The 12,536-nt window shown below is 37.8% G+C and overlaps 1 protein-coding gene across 1 annotated transcript in view; it reads right to left on the reverse strand.

Annotated features, from left to right (window-relative positions):
* Window positions 1-10,572: 10,572 nt before the first annotated feature.
* Window positions 10,573-12,536, reverse strand: part of LOC141334037 (potassium voltage-gated channel subfamily A member 5) — a 41,014-nt gene continuing 39,050 nt past the window's right edge. The window contains exon 2 of the mRNA XM_073839191.1: window positions 10,573-11,072. The gene's annotated coding sequence lies outside the window, so the exon portion shown is untranslated. The remainder of the gene's footprint in view (window positions 11,073-12,536) is intronic.

Here is a 12,536-nt window from a genome sequence, read left to right on the forward strand (position 1 = left end):
TGTAAACTTGCCTTGCCTGCCTTGCCTGCCTTGCCTTACTGAAGGAACCTGAGAAGGACGTTCTTAGCAATGCATATGACTAATTGTACTAGAAATTATGTTTTGATATATTTTTGGTAGCAGTAGTGGGTGTGATAATGTTTGTGGTACTTAAGTTGTTTAATGTTTAATATTGAAATGGAAGAAGTAAGCTTTTAGTGAATGAACATTGGCGAATGAACGATGACGTCAAATTAGTTATTTAAAACGTGGGTTGAGGATTTGTGTAGCTGAAGATAGGCCTTTGAGCCGAAATGTTTGTGTCCTTGTCCTATTGGTGATAAATGAATAATAAAACGAAAAGAGAAGTCTGTTTTATGTGAGTGCGAGTCATGGTTTTGTATAAAAGCGATTCAATGGACTGACGCACCAAAACAAAAGATCAAACTACGGAAGAGCATGGTGAAAACAACTTTGTGGATATATTTATGGTAGGAAATTTACAAAATATCCTCATGGAACATGATCTTTATTTAATATCCTAATGATTTTTTAATATCCTAATCATTTTGACCCATTCAATGTATTGTTGGCTATTGCTACAAATATTCCTGTCCTACTTATGACTGGTTTTGTGGTCTAGGGTAGCATATATTAATATTGGTTGACCCCCCCCCCCCCCTCCTCTCAAGTGTTTTCTTGTTTTGTTTTGTTTTGTTTTTTTATATAAAAATTTTCTAAACCATGTATACAGACTGTGGACCCGGTTAGACATGTTTGCTGTGTTTTCTTATTTTCTGGAATGGCACGAGCAGTTAAGCACCCCTTAACACCTTCAGTTCATATAAATCCAAACCTGTTCCTGGAGGGCCACTGTTTTGCAAAATGTAGCTAATTAATATAAAATTTACCTAATCTCTAAATGCACCTGAACCAGATAATAAATGTCTTAAGGCTTAGTAGAAATTTCCATTTAGGTGTATTGGGGCATGTTGGAACTAAACTCTGCAGGACATTGGCTCTTCAGAAGCAGGTTTGGACACCCCTGAACTGAAGGTTCACAGCAAAGACCTCTCTGGGCTCGCTGTGTGTATGGGTAGGTTTATTATGGGACAAACCATTTGGGCCCAGTTGGGAAGCTTACAAAATTTGATTGGCCAGTATGATGGTTTACTGTTTATCTGTTGAAACAACCAACCACTATCAGACTTTTTTTTTTTAACTAACTGCTCTCAAGCCCACCCCCTATATCCACCCCATTTCATTTTAATTAAAAAATCAAATATGCAAACATGCTTAAAAATTACTAATAACTAATACATAAAATATGGGCTGAAAGAGAATAAATACATACCGGTACATAAAACACTGTGTCTGTGCCAGCCTAAATTTGACCAAAACCATGTAGCAAAATGTTTTATAGCATGATTAAACCGAACTGAACTTTCTGACAATAATTTAAAAAGATATATTTGTCACTTTCACAGCTGTGTCAAGTTGCTTATAGACTGTCTCATTTTGTTCAAACTCAGACATGATATTTCTAGTCATTTGAAACATTTGGATAAAAGTATAATCCATATAGGTTTAATGACAATATAACATGTTTAGACTAGGTCACGAGTTACACTTATGTATGACTCTTTTAAGTTTAATTAATTCTTTAAGGCATTATTCAATCTGTTATATACTATTCACCTCTTTTTCCCCATCTCTTATGGCTATTTTTCCCTCTGTGGGACACAAAAAAAAGTTATGTCACAGCAGCATGTCCTTGGGACATACATGATTTACTGAGCACTAAGAACTTTGAATGAAGAGCAAACAAAGTCCACATGGAAATCACTTACAGTGTCAACAAACAATTTGCTTCCTAGAAGTTTTGCATAAAAGGCGTTGCATAAAGGTAGGTGTGGGGGCCATTCATTTTGTCAGGTAACTGCTGGAATCTGTTCTTATGGTGAATCAGGAAGATTGAGTCTTTTTTGAGTTTTTGTGTACTTGCAAGCTGATTCTGTTGTTTTTTTTTTTCTCAGGTGAGTGCTTATTTTACATAATATATACTGTGTTGTGCAAAAAAAACAACAAATAAAAAACTTTGAGATTATTCACCAAAAAATGCTTTAAAATGTTATTTTCTGTTTTACCCTTAGAATGCAAACAAGAGATATCCTTTCCCAACATTCTTTTTGCCATTATTTGTAATAATCCAGTAAGTTTTTTTAATCACAAGGAGTCATAGAACAAATTGCATGGTCCACACAAAAATCTGATCTCACCATCACTGAGTACACCTGGGACAGAAAAAAAAAAGAGAGAGATTAAATTACACGTGAACTGTCAGTGTCTGCAATACTGGAAGTGACTTGTACATTCAAGAACACTTGGCTCTTAAAGTATATGTTACATAGTTACATAATTTTCACATGTAAAAAAAAAATTAAAATCATGTCAGGTGTGAAATATTCAGTCCCTTAGAAACAGTGTACTAAACTGTAAAAATACATAAAAGTATTGCCATTCACTATTATGGATGACAGTGTTCTTCTCTAATGTGGGAAACACAATATATCTCACAATACATTACGAACCACAGTTAGCCTAAAATAAAATCTTCATGTTCATGCTAAGAATAGTCCAACTAACTTAAATCAGGCAGTTAATTCATTTTATATTCTGGTTTGTTTTCATTTTAACAAATGCTTTCATTTGTCAAACATCTTACATGACTAGATGAGATATTTGAATATGAATATTCAAGGTCAAAGAGTACAAACAAATGGGATTACCATTATTGTTACGGAGTGACACAAGAGTGAAGCGGGCGAATCCATATGCAAAACTTTATTCGTAAACATGGACAAAACAGGTGGGGTCGAAAACAGGTATATTTAGGGCAAGACACAAGAGTAATCAGAATAACAGGCGAGGGGTGATCAGTGGCGAATGTAATCCAGGTGGCTAGGCAAAAGGGTAATCCAATACACAGTCGAGAGTTACATGGCAGGCAGCGAAACAGACAGGATGAAAGAAAACCAGGCAGGGAATCAAGACACGGATGACTAGACTAAACTAAACTAAACTACTAGACTTGGAAACTATGAAACTAGGAAATGGCTCCGTAATGTGCTAACACTGGGAGAGCGTTAAACGCAGACAATACTCGGCAAACTGAATGATGAAGTCCAAGGCTTATGTAGTGTTTAATTGGTTGCATCTGTGTGTGTGTAGTCAGTGCAATGGATTATGGGAAATGAAGTCCGGGGTGACATGCAACAGTCTGTGCAGTGTGAGAGTCCCCCCTCCCACCAAAGGAGCAGCTTTCAAACACTAAACAATCCAGGAGGGAGGTGGAGCAGAGGCAGAACAGGGGGAGGGATAGAGGGGCAGAGCAGGGCGGAGCAGACGGTGCAAGAGCCCACCAGGGCAGAGCAGAGGGAGCAGAAGACCTCCACAACAGAGCAGACGACCTCCACGATGGAGCAGAAGACAACACACAGAGACTCTGTGGCCCAAAACAGTGGGTCAAAACAGTGAGCCTAACAGTGTCCTTGGGCAAGACAGGCAGGGCTAAGGGGTTCATACACGGCTTCCTTAGCTGTGACAGGACAGACAGGGAGTGCATTGACGGCCTCCTTAGCCGTGACAGGATGGATAGAAGGTTCATAGATGGCTTCAATGGCCGTGGCAGGACGGGCAGAGGGTTCACACACGGCCTCCGTGGCTGGTTCAGGACAGGGTGAGAGTTCATACACAGCCTCTATGGCCAGTTCAGGACAGGGTGAGAGTTTATAAAAGGCCCCTGTGACTGGTTCAGGACCAGGTGAGAGTTTGCAGATGGCCTCACTAATTAGGAGTGTATCGCTGGGTGCTACCACCATGCTACCTACCGTTTTATGAGGCTCCGCAGCATTAGCCGCCACCTCCAGGGAAACTGCAGTGGTGGTTTGGCCCAGATACACTCCCAGGACCAGAACGACTTGAGAGTGCTGGTTTAGGGATGCCAGCTGCATGTGCTGACACCAGCGTTGGGTTCTCCAATCTGGATGACAGTCTGGGATACTGCAGAACAGTCTTTGAGAAACGTGGTGCAAAAAACAGGATGTGGTGGGACGGTCAGCTGAGACGTGACTTGGCTCAGGACGAACAGACGAGACGTGGCAAGTCTCTGGGAGATCAGACGAGATTTGAAGAGACACTGGATGAGCAACTGTGACGCGACTCGGGATGATCAGCTGGGACGTGACATGACTCTAGATGATCAGCTGAGACATGTGTGAGTCAATATAATGACAGTGCGACATCTGGTGGTGAGTGGACGGAAAGCCACGGACCTGATTTGTGACAACGGTGGGCAGAGCTGTTAGTATTCAGACTGTGGTATGGAACGCAAACTGGAAAACATCATGGAGAAACTTGCAGCTATGCAACGAGATTTGGACAGACCAGGAGACCAGTGATGGACATTAGATATCTGTGAAATTGGCAGATATTGACCCAAAAAAGAAACCTTTTCTCTTTCGGCTCCCCGATTATTCCAGACGGCTTTGGCCAAGGCCGGTGCTGGAGACAAACAACTCCCCCGGAGAACAAGATAACGATTATTCCTTATCCCTGTTCCAAGGACACCTGTTGCGGTCTGGGCTCAGACTCCACAGGCTTGCACACACACACACACACACACACACACACACACACACACACACACACACACACATGTTCATGACTACAGATAGACAACCATCCCCTGTGCATTCCACGCCTTCGTGCTTCTCACCCCAGGTGTGGGTAGGCAGGTCTGTGAACAGCGCTGTAATGGTTGCAGGACCGGATGGCTGTTACCTACATTGGACTATTTCCTCATCCCCTGTTCCCCTCCCCTGTTGCAATGTTATGTCTGTGACTATGTGCCTATGTGCTTTACCTCTCTTTTCCAAATGTGTCTTATTCCTTATTTTCCTTACCATTTTGTTGCCTTGTACTTGTACATGTGTAAGGACAATAAAGTTGAATCTCATCTCATTAAACAACTACATTTCTCACAGTGGCACAGTTAAAGACAATTTTATAGACCATTTCAAGGACGTAAACAATAATAAGCGCGTTGGAGCCCTACTGCGCATGTCCGGTCCTGAAGCATTTCCGGTAGCGCTATTTCTCCGATCTGACAATGCGAGCACATTCTTTTAAAATCTAGCGAAAATGCTACAGTTAAGTTAAAAAGCTGCTCATTATCTAATCGATGCTGCGTGCGTGTACATGTGAGATTGCTAAAAGCATATCACATGGATGAGAACGGAAATGTGGCGAACATTTATTCGTACAATGGATGCCATCAGTCTGAAGAAAGACAGTGCAACTTACTTCATGTTTTGTTCCTAAGATATCCAGAGAGGTTGTTCGTGATTAATTCACTTGCATTGCGTGGTCAGTCTGTATTTCTGTTTAAATATTTGTTTTCATTAGAATATTACTTTTCACAATACATATTGTTTCAATACAACACTAAATGTATGCTATTAAAATAACCGCTCGATGCTGTTATTACGTATTGAATTCATTTCAAAATGTGTTTGGTTTGGTCATGTTTGTTGCTGTGGAACAGTGCAAGAAGAGGGTATGAATGCTCCGAGTCATCATGTGATCACAAATAAACAAGACGAACGCAATTCAATGCAGGCTACCGTGTTTTGCATTAACCTGTATATCTGCAGATTAATAAATGCCCGCACAAACACACTACATACAGCATTCATAAATGTTTTTATGCACGTATTTACTGTACACACCCACACATTATATATTTATTTATATATATATATATATATATATATATATGAAACTGAATACTGGTGTAATGTAAAAGCTGATGCCAATTCAGCTTTGCATAACACATTTTTTATAACAAAAAATCTTTTAAATAATAAATCATGTTAATGAACATAAAATACTTTTTTCAAAAACAAAGAAATACTTTGTCCAAACTTTTGAGCAGTACTGTATATAAACAAAGAACATTCTCTCACTTTCAACTGTTTTTATTTCCAACACATGTATTGATATGCAAATATTTGTATGAACATAAATGCTTCAACAAATGAAACAACAACAACTGAAACAACATTTGAACTGAAATGGAGTACAAAGGGGGAACAAATGTCAAAAGCAGCAGTCTGTATCTGGCCTGGTCATCAGTAGCTTTAAGTACTGCACTGAATTAGTGAATACTACACTCAAGTTCTCAAACACATCTGGGTGTTCATATGGTCAGATGTAGTTTGTCACTGCAGGATGATCAGCTGTCCTTGGGTGTCTACAGATGATGGCTCTCCTAAGGATAAAAGTAGAAAAACAATTATTTAATATAATGCACAATATTTAAAAAAAATAATGCTATTATTGCTTAATTCGTCAGTATATGTTGGAATTAACATTACCAAAGCTTATGTGATGGAAAAAATATTCACCATTAACATTACCTTTTGTTAACTACTGCTGATAACTGTTACACAATACCACGTTCAAGTTTACTTTCATGTTACTCACTGCATTTGTCAACTGACAAGATAACTACACGACTAATATGAACTTAGTTATAGCCCACATAACACTTAGCAATAAAACAAATAAAAAACTTGCCTTTTTTCACTAACGTTACACACGAATCAAAATGCAAGCTGCATATGTAAACAATGACAAAATGCTACTTTAAATTATACGGCATCATACTTGAAGAGTTAACGTAAAGATATACATATAATCAGATTAATTAAAAACGACATTTACTTGCCTGAATCGAAACGTGCGCTGTAATATCCTAGAGTTGCTTGTTGTTATCCAGCCTTCTCCTTCACTGCCGCAACTCGGGTACGTTTCTCAGAATATACCGTAAAACGCGTCTCATAATGTTAGTTCCGGCCCAGGGAAGCACACAACCACCGAACGACAATAATCTAATTTTAAATAACACATTTAAACAGGAGGATTATATATATTTGACCGCAATCCCACTGTTCATAAAGCGCTTCTCGCCATTGTTTTTCAATGCATTGTATTCTTTTAACCAGAAACTTCCTGGGACCAACGACGTCACTTCCTTAAGCCGCCGAATAGCGCTTGAAATGGTCTATAATGTGAATTCACAGTAAAACAAGAGCAGTAAATTACTGTGATGTAAGCATAATTCTGCTGTTTATTCACAGTCATTGTAAGAAACGACCCAGCATGCATTGATTTCACAGTACATTTCTGAATACAGTGTTTTACTGTAAAATAAAACACTTTAATCCTGTAAATTCCTGGTCATTTTTTACAGTGCTACACTTTGCAAGGCGCTGTTACATTAAGGAAATCCTTGTTAAGGAATTACTAGTCACACTAATTTGGACTGTTGTGCAATCACTACAGCTTGTAGTTCATAACAAGCTTCTGTCACAACAGAGCATGAGCTCCAAATTTTGAGACACTTCAGATATTCTTCATCATCATACTTGTGTTTTGAGGATATTCAACATTTTAAATTAAATGAAACCTTAGTGCTATGTATTGCTGACAGTTACTAAAAGTTCAAAATCATCTGGTATCTGACATATCTCTTTTCCATTTATTGTTTAGAATGAAACAAATGTGTGCCTAATAGTGTTATTTGTTTATATAAAAAACAATAACATAACACAAAGGGGTATTTTTGGTTGCTGGACACCAACTCAAACAGCATATCAACCTGCTGGAACTATGTGCAGTGTTCATGGCTCTAAGGTCTTTCTTCTCAATTGAGGAAAAGGTGCAACACTCACTCTAGAAGTAAAACATTGCTTCATCTCCTGTTTGGTTGGTTAAGAGTCTTTTTTATCTTCTATTGTATATTCTAAAGTGTTTCTTGCCAGTCCTGACAGGCTACCATGTTCTGGTTTGGTCCAACAATACCTTAACAGGATAGCACAAACATTCTGCAGGTCTTTACAGTTTACTCACAAGATCCTGACATGGTGTCAGCCATGACTTACTTCACTGAGGATGGTTCATATTTTGGGAGAATGAAACCAGACAATGGATGCTCTTTCCAGGGATCTATTAGTTTCAGGATAGTGCAGGCAATCTGGTAACGATCTGGAAGAGCACAAATTAATCTTTTACATAGCTTCAGAGATGAGCACTAACTGTTGCTTATGGTTCAAAAAGACAGAAGTGTCCAGTCCATTGGTGGTACTACATATGGCACTGTGATGGCCAGTCTGACCATGGGACCATGGTTTCCCTTGTTACCGAGAAGTCTGATGGAAACTTACCCAAGGAATGACCTCTTCTCTCAGCTGGAGGGCAGCATCTGGTATTTGGACAGATCAATGTTTTGTAGTGGAAGTTTGACAGATCTATGTTTCGCATTGGAAGCTTTTTCTACACGGTGTGGGGAATATGGGATCAATCCAGCAACATGCCACCAAAAAATCAGTCTTCAAAGATATCCATTAAATTTTAATGCTTTGTAAAGGCTCAAACTGAGATCATGTCCTATTTGAGGAATTATCTATTAAAAATCATATCTTGTCTCCAGTTTTCTGAAGGGTGCATGCAGTCTGAAGCCTGTTCGGAATCCTCACTTTGTGTGGGATTTGGTACTTGTGCTTGCATGCTCATTTCAGTTTGTGCCTTTACAAAGCATTGAAATTAAATGGATTTCTATTTCTGGCTATTGCTTCAAAATGGGTCAGTTACATGTGCATGTGTGGTTGCGAATGTCTCTGGGGTGCTGGGGTCCTACAACCCGAACCTTATACTTCCAAAAACCCTTCTTCTTAATAAACAGACATATTGTTTTAAAAGTAATAAAGGGTTTCTGGGTAAAATGCTTCAGTTGCTGCTTCAAAATTCTTACAAGTGTAAGGATGAAAAATGTGAAATTTTTGACATTCTTTGGGACAGTAACAAATATCACATTTTAAACTATAGCTCAATGAGATATTTCCTTCTCAACAGAAATTAAGCAACACTTGAAGTGTGAGTAAAGTAACAAATAAATTACTGTTCGTATAGAAATGACTGTATGATTTTGCAGAACACTAAATCTGTTCAGATAAATTAGATTTGTTTTCTCCTGCATCTCCATAAATTACATTGAAATTTCATACCCGCACATGTATTCAAAAGCTTTTTTTATCCAACAATAAATATTCACCTCTAATGTGTTAATGTCAAACTGTAGCCAAAATCCAAAATAAACTCTCCATGAATTTTACGTTCTGTTTTTCTTTGCCAGTGACACACAGTGCAAGTTATTCATATCACACTATATAAAAGACAAGTCTCTGCCTTTCACTGAAACGGCACCTGTCCAAAAATAAAAAATAAAATAAAATAAAAAACAAGATTTAGATATGACGTTGATATTTTTTCATCAATGTGTTTTAATATTGGAAATATTGTACATATGTGTCATAACATGGGCATCAGAAAATGAGGAGAAAATAACTTCAAGCATCCTAGATAAACTTCTGATAGATGCTGTTAGAGTCAAAACAGATGACATATCCTTATGTAGCCACATCCAGTCCAGCCGGTACAAAGACATCAGCTTAAAAGAACACAAGTGTTCTCTACTGCAAGTAACCAAGCATTCAGAAATAATTCATAATGTATTTCAAAGCCTCAGTACTTTTCTCTTATAGAGACATCAATATATGCAGTAAATAACTGCTTTTCACAGCGCATTTGACAACACTCCATTCTGTTTGTTACATATCAAGTGACACAGATGTTAAAAGGTTTTAAGACTTTGATGAATTTTGGTCAGTAGGGACAGAAACGTTTTATCATAAATCTACAATATTGATAATTGTCATACTTTTAAGACTGTTATGCAAAGGTCCTACCTATGGGAACAAAAAATGCACTTTATAGCATGTCAGAAGCAGCATTTAAGTAATTGAAAAACATTGTAGGTAAACGGTAACAAAGTTGACAATAAGGGTCACATAATTGACATTAGCAACACAGTTGACACAACTGAACATTGTTTTATTTGTAGCTTAAAGTTATTTTTTGTTCAGCAACACTGAATGACAAAATATATACTGACCTATGTCTATGATTAATATACTGAGTAACATAATTGTCATTTTTGTCTATTTCCTGTAACTTCAACATTAGGCCTTGCATGGCTAGTGCCTTAAACTCAACTTCTGTGCACAAGCAGAAAGTTAAATATTTAACTTTCCTAGTATAGTACAACATTGCATGTTTCTTGTTTTTCATTCATTTTGAAACCCAAACATACTGTTGAAATGAAATAAAATAGAAGCTGTTGATTTGAAACTTGGTAATAATGATATCAAAATCATTATATTTTTTTATGAATAAATAAATAAACATTGGATCCAAATATCAAAACATGTGCTTCTCCTTTGGGGGTAAAGTGATGTTTCTGAATGTAATTGAAAATTACATTATTAACTTAATCTAAAAGAAAGTGCATCCTTTTTAGATTTACATAAATATTCAATTCTTATCATTTTTATTATTAAATGATAGAATCACTCAAATATACTTATACTTAATTATATATATATATATATATATATATAATTACAGGGCACACATTATGCAAGGGTGACATAGAATTTGAGCAAATGCCTTTCTAAACATTATCACTGTTGTTGATGAGAGGTACTATGGCTTTTCTGTCTAAGAAAGGAGGCATTTTCTTTGCCCAACAATGTTATTTCTCTGCGTTCATAGTGTCTCTTCTCTAATAGAATAATATTGTTTTAGAAAAATATACATCAGGAAAAGGCCTTACAAAAATAAACCAACTGAACATAGTCATTCAAAATTTGTTTAGACATGAGCTTCACTCTAAAATAGACTAATATTGCACAGAGTGGGATTTCCTCTTAGACCATTTGTCTTCTACACAGATTTGTTGAACTCCTTGGCTCCAAAACCACGTCACCTGTTCAGTCCATAAATGTGTCATATGCTGGTCCCATTCAAAAACGACTGATTCACAGGGTTTGATCAAAGGCACAGGTTTCTGTAGAGGTTTTCAGAAAGTCTTGATGAATCTGTTGTCTTGATTATGGCTCTTCTTCTAGGGTCTGTGAACAAAACAAAAGTATTATTGTTATTTGTGAAAATATAAGTATAATAGACCAGTTGTGCTGCTGCATTCTGAATAATTTGTAGGGGTTTGATTCCATCATGCACAATCTAACCTCTACAAATGATTCAGAATGCAGTGGCACGACTGGTCTTCAACAAGCCCAGAAGGGCCCACGTTACACCTCTCTTTATCTCCTTGCACTGGCTAAGTTCAACACATTGATGCTTGCATGTAGAATGGCCACAGGCTCAGCACCCGCCTACTTCAACTGACTCTACATCAACAAATCTACATTCCCTCTAGAACACTGAGATCTACAAGTGAGCGATGTCTCATGGGACCATCACAGAGAGGCAAAATATCACTTAGAGCTGGTTCCACCCCCATCCGGAATGCTGAATTTCTTACAATTTTCAAGCGATAGCTGAAAACTCATTTGCTTCTCTTTACGTAATCCCCTGTCTTGCCTGCACTAATTTGAATGATGCCTGAAACTTGGTTTTACAAGCACTTCCTGTGTTAATTTGCCTCTTACTTGATGTATTCCCCATTTGTAAGTCGCTTTGGACAAAAGCATCTGCTAAATAAATAAATGTAAATGAGAGTAATAAATCGCTAAAAAATAAAACAGGAGCAAGGAAATAGCAAAGGGATTTCAACTTTTTTACATATGATTCATTTTCTAAATACCCTACATAATTAGGCATGTCAAACCTTCAAAAAATCATTTTCCTACCTCAGGCATTAAAGTGCCCCTATTATGCCTTTTCAAATATGATATTTCATGTAGTGTGTCATGTAGCTGTATGTGAACATAAACTATCTGCAAAGTTGTGACGCCGACAGTGCACGACAAATGAAGTTTTTGTCTATCAAAAAAAAAAGAGTCGGCTCACATTCGCCTAAACGAGTCGTCAGCAATTCGAATCTTTTTCTGTTACGGCCACACGTCACGAACTACTGTACACATTTGCATAATGTCCGCCCACGTTCTATGTCGCGAACAACTTGCCCGCCCACAAACAGTACAATTTTCACGTGGATTACATCATGTCAAGAAGACGCTGTATCCTGCGCTGTGAGAGTAATTTTGTTTTATATGCCCCCCCGAAAGAGTAATCTACAAAGAATGAGTGGTTAACATTAATTTTTTCAACAACACCTCAGCAGCACAATTCCAATCTTGTGTTGTGTTCGCGTCATTTTACTGATGACTGCTTTTTCAATCTTGGGGAGTAACGTTACAACGCGGGATTCACCAAACGCTTGGTTTTAAAAAATGGATCAGTGCCCAGTTTATTTGGACCGGCTTGCTCCTCTGAACTTCTACCTGTAAGTATGATTAATGATGATTGTATTTTCTAGCGATCGTTCAAAATACGTCTTTGTGTACGTTACGGTGTGTAACAACCCCGCTCATGTCTTGGTAACCGGCTAACTTGCGTTTCTGTAGTTCTGT

Source organism: Garra rufa, chromosome 4 (assembly GCF_049309525.1).
Source record: "Garra rufa chromosome 4, GarRuf1.0, whole genome shotgun sequence".
NCBI lineage: Eukaryota > Metazoa > Chordata > Actinopteri > Cypriniformes > Cyprinidae > Garra > Garra rufa.